Source organism: Brachyhypopomus gauderio, chromosome 3 (assembly GCF_052324685.1).
Source record: "Brachyhypopomus gauderio isolate BG-103 chromosome 3, BGAUD_0.2, whole genome shotgun sequence".
Classification (NCBI taxonomy): domain Eukaryota; kingdom Metazoa; phylum Chordata; class Actinopteri; order Gymnotiformes; family Hypopomidae; genus Brachyhypopomus; species Brachyhypopomus gauderio.
In genome coordinates, this window is record NC_135213.1 from 5683921 (window position 1) to 5696239 (window position 12319).

The 12319-nt window shown below is 39.4% G+C and overlaps 1 long non-coding RNA gene across 1 annotated transcript in view; it reads right to left on the reverse strand.

The window, feature by feature from the left end:
* The window catches only part of LOC143510090 (uncharacterized), a 134531-nt gene that overhangs the window by 84163 nt on the left and 38049 nt on the right, over positions 1–12319 (reverse strand). The gene's annotated exons all lie outside the window — the stretch shown is intronic.

The window sequence follows — 12319 nt, forward strand, 5'->3', positions numbered from 1 at the left end:
CAGTAGTACGTCACCTAACAGGTGGGAACAGCAGACGATGCTTTAACTGCCTAACACGCTGCTTTTCTTATTTGAGGGCTGCGGCGGGAACAACAATACAAGGCTCCGATGCAGACATGGGTAAATGTCCATTCAGTGAAGTGGCTGGAGGATGTAAAATATTGTGGCTGGCTGAAACCTTCCAGTAATTTGTATGAGGCGCGATATGAACTTGCCGAAAAACATTCAAACTTGGTACAATGGGCTGTAAAGCGCTGGATTCTGTATGAAATCTGAAAAACACAAGCGATATGTGGCACTCGTACGTACCAAACGTCCGTATTTTCATGCTCATGCTGTGTTTATGGCTACAGCTAACTAGCAACTAGCAAGGCTAAGAGTTAGCTATTGTACAGTAGTGACTGTGGTGGTAACATTAACTACAAACACAGCTCTAAATTCCCACGTTTACAATAGATGCGTTCATATTACGTTCATGTTACATCTTTTACGAGCCTAGTAGTAAAACTGAAATCACAATACACTCACCATTCTCCGTAGCCTCCAGCACCGACATCGTCGTGTCCAGCACGTTTTCTCTTCCGTTACTGGCTGGCCGGTGACCGTATATGACATCCATTTGCTGGAACCATTTCCAGTCTTTGCGGTTTGCTCCGCTGCGTCTGTTATGGTCCTTCACCGCTCGGTAATCGCGTTAAGATTTTTTTAGCTTGGACCGACCGGCACTGCTGAAGAGACCACTGGTAGCCATGAGTGGCCATTAGCGCGGAAACCTCGCTAAAAACCTTTACATTTCTAGTGGCCCTGTCCAGTTCGCCCTGGATTTTTTGATCGCTGATTATTAACAGAAAGGTTTGTACCTCGGCGTTTGACCAGGGAACAGACTTCGTTCCTTGGGTTTTAAAAATGGCTGAGGAGTCCATAGCATAGCGGAGGAGTCGCTCTCCTGACACAACCTGTGACGACACTCCCTGGCCAATCAGTGTCATGCTGTTCCTCCACGTCACAGAACTGTACCGCTTCGGAATGGTTAGAACCTCGAGCGAGTCGGTACGAAAATAGTACCCGAAGGGGCCGGCTCACTGGGGCCTGGTACTAATGGAAACACTCACAAACCATCGCGAATCGAACCGTACCGCGCCAAGCAGGCCCTAGTGGAAATGCGCCATAAGGCACTGCTTGGCACAGGCACACAGTTTGGGTGGTACCAGGAGGTACATCTGCTGGACTGGACCATGACCTCTTTATTATGGGAGGTTCTGGATGTGTTTTTATGAAGGGAATGACAGGAGCTCTTTTCTCCATCATTGCTCTGTAGAGTCTTTGCCTTAGTTTTTTTCTCCTCAAAATGGCACTTGTCTGGTCTCACTCCTTCACATAAAACTGTAGCAAAGGCCAGTGCAAAAAGTCCACAATTGCTACCCGACTGTTGAATTTGCACAGCAGGTCTCTTGAGGAGGAAATAGGGTGCTTCTGTATGAAGCATCAAAGACAGCATTTGATGGGTGGTCTTATTAATTGATGCATTCAAACTGTCATAAATGCACACCTCGTTTGGCTCACAGAAAATGTTGCTTGCTGTAATCCAGTGATTGTCATTAATGTTCAGTACTTGTACAAATGGCTTTTCTGTCGTCCCAACAATCCCTCCATGAAGAAGTGCTGAAAACAGCAGACATGACTGAAAACCATCAGTATCACAGTACTGCTGCATCATGTAGAAGCAAACTAAATCCATCTCATCACTGCTTAGCCATGTGCGGGGATCCAGAATGCTAATCAGCTGATCATGGTGAATGGATACTGGACGTGAGAATCTGGCTGGTGGAATTATTTCTTTTGGGGAATGAACTCCTCAGATTGGCCCAAGGTTTTCTGTTTTTCCTCCTATTTTCATTCCTGTTCTTTTCTGTGAGACAAAATGTGACACAAAAAGGTTATATGCCGTGTGTGTGTGTGTGTATAATATATATATAATATTAGTGGTGGGCCGTTAACGGCGGTCGTTAATTTGATACTCTTATTGGGCGATATAAAAATTATCGCCGTTAATCTATTCTTAAAGTTGGGTTGGGAACTGGGTCAAAATGGATAAGCAAACTAGGATGACTTTCAACTTGATAGTTTAGCTCGGCTGTATTCCTAACCAAATTGCACAGTAGGGGCGAGAACGAGTTTTTAAACCTGTGAATTACAAATCGTAAGTGTTTTTACATGGATGCGGCCACGAAGTCGCCAAGTTTGCTTCATGGAAAATTCATTTTTAGGAACGTAAAGTGTTACCGCAGCAGAGCTCGGAGCGGTCGTTTTCTGCATGGTCCTAGCGCTAGATTCGTCGCTTTTTAAATATTTCTTTTTAACCGTTAAAACTACAGAGGACCAAAACTGACTTTTGAAAATTACGTCCTTGAGGTTAAATGTACTAAATGTTGGCTTACATTTCAAATATCATGTTTAGCTGAATAAACATGTTATTTAATGTACAGTATGTACGCTTACAAATTCATGTTTAACTGAATAAACCGTTGAACACGAGTAGCCTACATTTTATTGAGCATGTTTTTTTTTTCTTCAAGTATCAAAGTAGAACAGCTTCCTCAATCAGTCATTGATGCATTTTGGAAACAGGAGATGAGCCCCTGGTCTAATGCACCCTCTGTATTAAGAAATCCTATCTCAAAAACTGACTTTTAGTCATTAATTGGGTAGCACGCATATGAGCCATTTTAATATAGATCAGACCTGGGCAAACTACGGCCCGCGGGCCACATCCGGCCCGTTGCGCGTCCCTGTCCGGCCTGCGAGAGGCCAATCATAAATGAAACAAATATCTATGTCGTGCGTGCAATACAACTGTGACGCTTTTATTTTGAAAGTGCTATGTTTGTATTAATTCCGTGTGGACGTACCTGCGTGTGTGTGTGAGCTGTGCGAGAAACACTGTAGGTGATCAGCGACAAGTTAAGGCTTTTGGGAGTGTACGTTGTACCTCGCGCGAACCTCTGCAAACGGCGGAAAATTTACGTGACGAATTTTTATTGTGCATTGTGTTCCAGGTTTGAAAAGTGCTGGAATTTAGGCTAAAGTACTAAAGTGAAAATGCTTGAAATTGTAACTGTATTTCGATTCACAACAAATAGCTGACTGAACAGGGGGGTATTCCAGAAAGCGGGTAAGTAAACTCAGAGTTAACGAAAGCTCAGGTTTTCTGTTCCAGAAACCGAGCTTAGAGAGAACCTGAGTCAGCTGTGAAATATTGAAATGGACCTTGAAAGTGCCGTAGATGTGCTTTAAAGCTAGGTTTAAGCCAGGTTTATACTTGACACGGCGCGACGGTCCGCGCAGCGAAAATTATGTAAGCGCGGTGGCGGAGGGTCTCACGCGCTGTTGATTCGCAAGGTCGTGCACCTCTCGAATTTTGTAACTTCAGCGCAATGAACAAAGTCATGTTTGCAGGGTTCATACACCTTTACAAGGTGGAATTAAAGCATTTATACATGTGTATGTGTTTATGTATATGTGTGTGTCTCTTTTCTCATCTGCTGCTTCTTTCTAATGTTTTTAGTTATTTAATAATTTATTTTAAATTGTTGGTGATTTATTCTAATCATTTTTAGTTTTTTATAAACTCTTGTTGCTTATTCCCTTGTAAAGTGTCCTTGTGTGTCTTGAAAGGTGCTTATAAATAAAATTCTATTATTATTTTTATTATATACGTCACTTTCAAGGTCCATTTCAATATTTCCCAGCACGTTAAACTTAATTAAGTTAAATATTTATACATATATTCGAAATAATTCGCTTTTTTATCACATTATTTAATTGTTTATTTTCAAAACGCCCAATCCTAACGTCTTCACGTTCTCTCATGTTTCGTCCTAGAATTACTGTTCATTCAGATGACTTTTCAAATCTGAAACAAAAAGCAACAATAAAATTGGTCAGGTAAATGTTCCTTCCCCTGTTTTTGAGGGGTGTTTCTTTATACCAACACACATCGTTTCGGAGAACACTGCACAGAATGTGACGCGGCAAGTATAAGTGCCTCCTCCGTTCGCGGAAGTTTGCGTGAGGTGGGCGGAGCCACTGTGATTACGTCATTATTGTTTGTGTGGCCCTCTGACACAATTCAGGTTTCTCATGTGGCCCCTTAAAAAATTAATTGCCCACCCCTGATATAGATTAATCTAGATTAATTTCAAGATTTCAGTGAGAATAATCTAGATTTAAAAAATGTATCTATGCCCACCCCTAATATATATATATATATATTCGAATTAATTAGAAGCTTTGTAATTAATTAAGGCGAGACACGACAGGCAAAAACATCGTTTTATCATGCACTGGTCAATTTTGAGGATTTAGGCTATTTTGATTCTGTCCAAATTAAACATTTAGGTGTTTATTTATCTACACTTTGTCTGGATGCACCTGTAGATTTTTCCTAAATTCATGAAAAGTTAGCATTCTTACGGAGCATGAATCGCCGCTCCCGTTATCAGTACCCTGTCATCATGGGTATCGTTGTAAAGCTCTCTTTCTCCAGAACAAGCGTATCTGATCCAAATATGGTCATTTCCTTTCTATCAGCAACCAATCGTGAAAGAAAAGAGGGTGATCTAAAGGCAAGCTTGATATCTCATTGGCTGGTGTCGATTTCTGAGAACGTGATTCGTTCAGATGAGTCACGTGGTCACATGCGCTTACACTTCCTGGTTTAGCTTTTCAACATCTTTATAATATAAAAATGCCGAAAGTAGTACTTTTAACAGCATCTCAGAAAAGACAACAACTGTCACTTGCGAGAAGATGCAAGGTGAAACTTGCAAAAATCTATTAGATAATGAAATGCTTTCACGCAGTGCATCGGTGCGTAAGCTGTTCTTCAGAAATAAGTAGACTTTAGACAGCAGGGCGGACCGATGCGCCGCACAGTGAAGCGCATTTGAACTAATTAGTGGATCAATTTGTCCTAATTGTGTAGGTACAGGGCTTAAAATTAATATCAAACCATGGATTTTGCAGCAGTTTGAATTTAGACTGCAGTCTGTGTGAAAGAGATGGATACCGCAAAACTGTATATACATCTATGCATCTTCAAGGTGTAGCTAGGGAAGATGTGGCATTTGAAGTGAACATGCGGATGATACTCTTAGCACACGAGTTGGGGTTGGAGCATGCAGGTTTACAAAAATAATACAGGTATGGGACAGGGTTGAGATAGAGACCATCTCCTTGAACACACAAAGAGGTGGTAACGACCATGGTTGCCCTAGCAGCCTGACCTATATGACCTGACAGGAACACTGCTGACCTGTAGAACACTTGGGTTGAGTAAAGCTAAAATGTTAAACTACAAACAACAAGCTTCTACTGTTCACAAAATACCCACAGACAGCACATGCAATATATAAATGTTTTATTTAGTGAAAAGCATCTGAATCTTTAAATTGTAAGATAGTAGAAACATATACTAAATCTCCAAAACTAAAGATGTTTTTTAACAGTTTGGAACTCTCCATTTATAATGATTTTGCCAGCTGCTATTCTTAAATGCTACAGTCAAAACACTTGCAAGTCATACAAAAGGAATTTTATAGAGCTCCAAATAGTAAAAAAAGCAACCAAATCATAAAAACACAAAGTAAAAACTCTTGCAAATGGCAGGAATGATACATAAACAAGTGTACTTCAAGAATATGATGGACTCGTTTTGTAACAATTTGATTTGTGTATTTTATAGAGCTCTAAATAGTGAAATTAAGCAACCAAATCGCCATTTAACATGATTTTGCCATCATGTTATTTCAAAATGCTACAGTAAAAACACTTGCAAATCACAGCAGTGATACATTAGGAAGTGTTCTTCAAGAATATAGTGGAGTAATTTGGTAACAATGTGAATTGTGTATTTTATAGTCCCAAATAGTGAATAAAAGCAACCAAATTGTCATGTATCAGGTTTTTGCCAGCCTTTTATTCCAAAATGCTGCAGTAACAACACTTGCATATCAAATCAAATCAAATATATTTGTATAGCGCTTTTCACAACATATGTTGTCACAAAGCGCTTTACAGGATTTACAAGGTTAACAATGGGTCCTATGGGTATACATGGGTCCAAATCCCTAATGAGCAAGCCAAAGGCGACAGTGGCAAGGAAAAACTCCCTAGATGGTGGGGAATAGGAATAAACCTTGGGAGGACCAAGACTCAAAAGGGAACCCATACTCCATTGGGCGGCCCGTTAACACACAAATTACACAAAAACAAATTATACAGACGAATACACAAGTTACAAACAAATCACACAATCAGGCTAAGTATAAGGTAACTAGAATGAAAGTTCTGGGTTGATATTGTCAATGTAAATGTCTCATGATGAACGCCAGGTTTTCATTCCGTGTCAGAGCGATGATACTGGTATTGTAGGCTCCAACTGCAGTGTTACTCCCCAAGTGAACCTCGGAGAAGAAAGATATGTGATGTGGTAAATATGTAACAGATTATTCAAAGGCCATACTAAACAGATAAGTCTTTAGTTGAGTTTTAAACATTGAAACTGTGTCTGAGTCCCGAATAAAGGCAGGAAAATTATTCCACAGTTGTGGAGCTTTAAAAGAAAAGGCTCTTCCACCTTACGGGCTCCGTAAAATATAGTAAAATCCATTAAAAAAATATTTGGCATCACTTGTCGCTGTATCCCCGTACACCAGCAGCCACACCCCCGTCGCCGTATCCCCATGACGTCACATGCCCTGCCCCCCGGTCTTCTCACCTTTTAAACCCCTGACCCATTTTCATGCCTGATATGCAGACAGACATTCCCAGCTTCTGAAAACACTGAACACATATTCAGACAAATATAATTGGGTTGTGCTCGATTAAGCTGAATTTTTTAAAATTAATTAGCACATAGGTAATACAATTCAGGCATGTAATTACTATAATACAATATACAATACATATATATATTATATAATATAAGCCTTTTGCCAATTCCCGCCGAAATATTGGGACACTTATGGCTGCTACAGCCGCCCCTCCCCCACTCATCAGCATAGCTCCCCATCTCAATATAACAGTCATCAAACGCAACAGAACCAAGAAAAAATTACAACATAACCATAAAACCCACCTTCCTTTTTCAAATTAAAGATAGCAGAACAAGAATACTATTTAAAAAACCCTGACAAAGAAAAAAATTATAAAATACTTTGTTGTGGGCTTTAAACTTCTACCAACCAATTTAGCCCAGCGCGTTCGTTTGATGGGAAAGATATAGCAGGAACCACATACCAAAATTATAGCAATAGCAAAAACACCTTTATTAAAACAGAGATATCTCTGGGGATCTCACATTCTAACATCAGAGAGACCCAACAAGTGTGTGTGCAAGCAGTCTTTATATACTATTTCCCCACCCCTAAAACGCTCAGATCTTCTTCTATACCTTACATGGTGTTGTTGTTCGAGTAAACATGATTTTGCTGTTCAAGCAGACATGACTTTTCCATTTGTTTCAACATATTAGAATATCTGATCAAAGGGATGCTGTCCTACACCGGTATGTTGTACTTCTCCTTTATCAGTCTAACACTGCGGTCCTCAACTTCCCGTTGACCGGGTCATCTTCCCTTTGAAACTCCTTACACATCATTATTTCCCAAGGCCCTTCTTAGGGTTCACAGCTTAAACACATCTAATGCAGTAGTTATATTTAATTACTATATTATGTTAATGGTAAGCAAAATATATTGTTGCTAATGCTAGTGCTAAGCAAAAACCCAAAATCACAACAAATTTTAGTATGTTAAGAACAAAGAAAACCAAGAGACAAATCTTGCTAACGCCTTAGCGGCTATGCTAGTAGCCTGCTACCTCAATCCACTTTCCCAGTGCAAAAAAATAGAACTAACTGCTCGAAACATTCGTCATGTATACAAGTAGCTTCTTAATATTAATATACATGTATGATGATATATAATAATATATTGAACAATGTATAACAGTTAGCATGGAATTCGCCCAGAGCACAAGAGAATACTTACTTACACGACTGAGAGAATAATCGCACCAAATCAATAAATGCTGGTGTTGTTCCATGGCTAACTAGATGTCAGGTGTTGCTAGATGGCTAGCTATTGTTGTTTTTAATGTAGTCATCCTTTATCTACCTTACATGTACATCGTTTTCTGTCTTATCGAAATGAACAAGGCTAACCTCGCCCTACCTATGGGCCATGCGATAACACGCGCCTGAAATTTGCTAGCATAACGTCAATGCATGGCTAAATACAGTGCGCGATTAAATATAACAGTAAAGTGCTTAACTTCCATCTTTGGAACAGCTTCCACACATAAAAGACTGACGAACAGTGCGATAATGCTACAATAAATAAAGTACTTGAATGACTTACCCGATGTTGTTAGTCTTCTCACAATGCGAGATTACGGGTATTTCAGGCGATCGACTGAGTGGAGAGGAGAGAAACGCTGATTGGCTGGAATGGATCTGACGCAAGCGACTAGCTACGGCTTCTTCTTCTCTTTTTAACCTGAGTTGAGCAGTAGCGCCACTTCAGGACTGGAGACCACCGCAAACACAAATTAATCATGTTCCTTCAAGGCGTTGGAAACGTGCACATTCAACCACCCTCATGATCAAATTATCCTTATTTGATTAAATCACGTTTACTCAAGGAATGTTATTTAATTGTTTTGGATCTATTTATTTTATATGGGTAAATCCAAAGACCTGGGCCCGTATTTATCAAACTTCTTAGAGTGGAATTTTGGACTTAAGTGCTGAAAAATTCTTAGATTTGCTCCTACTCACAGAGTTAAGTGTAAGTGCCAGTTATCAAAACTCTCAAGTATAAGAATCACTCTTACTCTCCCGAAAAGTTAAGACTGCTCCAGAGGACTCATAAGTCGTTAAGAGTTGCCACTAGGGGGCTGAGATGGCACTGAGAAGACAGAGACGCGTGCAAACCTTCATTTTAGGTACACATTTCAATTTTATAGATATATAAATATGCACACAAATAATATGCACAATGCACAAATATGCACAATAATTAGGCATTAAGATAAGCATGGGTTAAATTTTTTTTCTTTTTTTCGTGCAAGAGTGTAATATTCATGCTGCGATTTTCATACTTTAATTTTAAGCTTTGACTTCTGCCTTGTCAGTTATTGTATGTCATTTGGGAGTGAGTCCTCTGCCAGACTTCCTTCAGACGCTCACTTTTCCTCCGGCCATTCATGACTGGTGGTGTTTGGAAGCGCTGTCAGAGAGGGAGGGGCAGATGGAGAATCTGCGCTCAAGCCAGCAGGGTCGGGAGCACGAGCTTTAATACTGACAGATGCAATTATTTTATTAGCATCACAGTGTTTGTGTGCAAATCTAAATAAATTTTAAAAACATTGTCTTTGAGATATACTTTAGAATTTCATTAATGCAGGATCCATTCCACATATCACCACAGTGTCTTCCCCCATGATACGCTGCACCACCTCACAAACTGCGCTAAGAGGCTTGCCCGGTGGTCCTCCGCCTGAATGTGATTCAGTTAGAATGTATGCAGTATCCAAAATAAATCAGAGAAAACATATGAATAACAAAAGAAAGAAGGAAACAAATTTTTTATAAAGATTATTTATTAACTATGTAAATACGCTGTGTTATGTTACAAAAATCATGACTGCAACATTATTAAGTTAAATGTGAAGGTATTTCAACATTTTCTGAATTTTATCTTGACATTTCTCAGGAAATATTCTTGAACATGAAATCCGATCCAGTGATTGGTTCTTGCAGGGAGTTTTGAAACGACGTCATCCAGGATCAGCTTTGTGGTACAGCCAGGTGTCGTAAATCAGCTCTGAGACTGACATTTACGAATTGCTCCTACACTTCGCTTAAAGTGAGACTGAGAGGCTTGATAACTAACTTTTAGTTCTTTTAACTAAGAATTATTTTAGACATAAGTCAATTCTTAGCAGCATTCTTAGGAGTAATTCTAAGAAGTTTGATAAATACGGGCCCTGATATTTCCCGTTTTTTCAGCGCACTACGGTGGGAAAAAAAGTCCCAGTATAGCATATTTAAAGTGCTGTTATTGGGTAATGGTGATTACCAACCAACTTAAAGCACTGCTTAAATTCAAATACAACCGATTAACACACAAGGTGGGTCAAAGCAGGGCAGAATGATAAAAGTGAATTAGGCATTCTTGAAATTAATTGTGAGGCGCCAAGTAAAGCTAATATAGAGTCTAGCCATAGCCTAGCTTACATGCTAATACTAACGACTAAACGTGTGGTGGGGTAATTTAAAAAGTAGGAGGAGCTTTTCCATACATTGCAACTATTTCATGTAATGTGGTCATGATTGAAACGTGTCCATCTAACAACAAGACTATTTATGAGGATGTTTCATGATTGAATCATGTTTAGGGGAACACAATAAAAACATTATATTTTAACTTAAATTTGTTTTACAAAATGAACAACCCCCTTTTTCCCATTTTTTCAGTGTGGATGATGGCGGTGTCAGTTGATTGACTTGCGAGTCATCCCGCCTTCTGATTTTTGGACATCACGTAGAAAAGTTACCTCCCTCCTGCCTTAAGTCCAGTTTGTTTTGGTCAGTTTATGTTTTCAACTTGTTTGGTTGTGCCAAAGACATTGCTCCAATTCAATCAACACAAACATCATACAGCTGGTTCCCGGGTTATGAGGTTCCGGAGTTACAATTTTTTGTGGTTACGACACATCTCCCATTTACTGTATAAAGCCTTGTTTGGACTTACGTGGTTTTGCGTCGCTACGGAACTTGGTGTTTGGTGTGCACGGTGGAAGAATACACGGTTATGCATCTCGGGACCAAGGAGGATGACGTCAGGATAGGTTAGGATAGGATAACTGCGTACAGTACGTTATTTGCATACAGTATGTACGTATGTTCCAACTTACACCGAAAATCGGTTTATCCGTAGCAACGGATCGACGTCGTAACCCGAGGAGCACCTGTGTATTTCAGACATCAGCAGAGCATCAGAGGTAGATGTAAGATAAATTCAGTATTATATCTTTCTTCTGATGGTTACATTTTTATCAGAAATATAAGAAAGTGTGTGATGTGGTGACCAGCGTACCCCATCACCAACTTGTAAGGTGGTCCTAAGGGACTATAGAGAGACATTAATGTGCAATTTAAAATGTACAAATGAATATACGGACCGGAGATCTGGTGGGGTCGACGGGTAGTGGAAGAGTGCCGGCTGGAGCAGGGGTCCCTTTTCTCTGGGCCAGGAGGATCCACTGGTTCGAGAGGGAAGGGGGGTTCATGCTTTGTGTGTTGCAGGTCCTGTAAGAAATGGATGTATTAAAGTGTTGCTGGGGATGTACACCCCTAGGACGGTACAATGGTTTGGCCTGGGCGGGGCCTAGGGTATAAGTCATGGGAGAGTAGATTCAGGGCCCGGACGGGCGGGATATAACGACTAGCAGACTGGGTCGTAGAAGTTATAGCCTTGCGGCTGACTTCATTCTTCGGTTTTGAGTATAGTGAAAACCAACAAATGTGAATAGTGTACACATTTATACCTTCGTTTAATTTTGTGTTGTACAGTGTTTTGTTTACCTTTTTCACGTCGCACAATAAATCACCTTCTGGGAATATATACATTGGAGTCCTTCCTGAGGTTCGCCAACCCACACTCTTAGGCCAACCGCTCAGACACGCGTAAAACCGAAAACCTCAACAAAAGAGGTAGCATCAACATCACAAAGTGGTTTTCTTTTTTTTTTTTTTGAGCCGGTACAGGTAGTCAGACAATCTGGTTCATCACTGCGTAAGGCATAATTCATGAACAAAAGCACATAATTTTATGTCCTTATAAACCAATACGTAATATTCATTAAATATTTTATATATTAAAACTAAACTTAATTCTTTTAAACTTTATTTGCATAATTTCTTTGAGTTGTCTTGTATCTGATCATTTAATAACAGTAATAAATAAATAAATAATCATGTATACATGCCTGTTTTAAACATACTGTGTCTAATTGTTTTAACAGAATCTTTAGGTTACAACATTTTCTCATAACATTAATAGAAATTTAGTTTTTTTTTTTAATTAAAACTTATTTATTAATTAATATAAAGATTAATCATTATTCATTCGTTCATTCATTTTGAATATTATAATGTCATGTCCATACTATAAATTGACTGCATATCGAATTTTATTTGCATTTGTAGTGAAATATAGAGGTTATTTATAATGAAGAATCTCTCCACCGATCA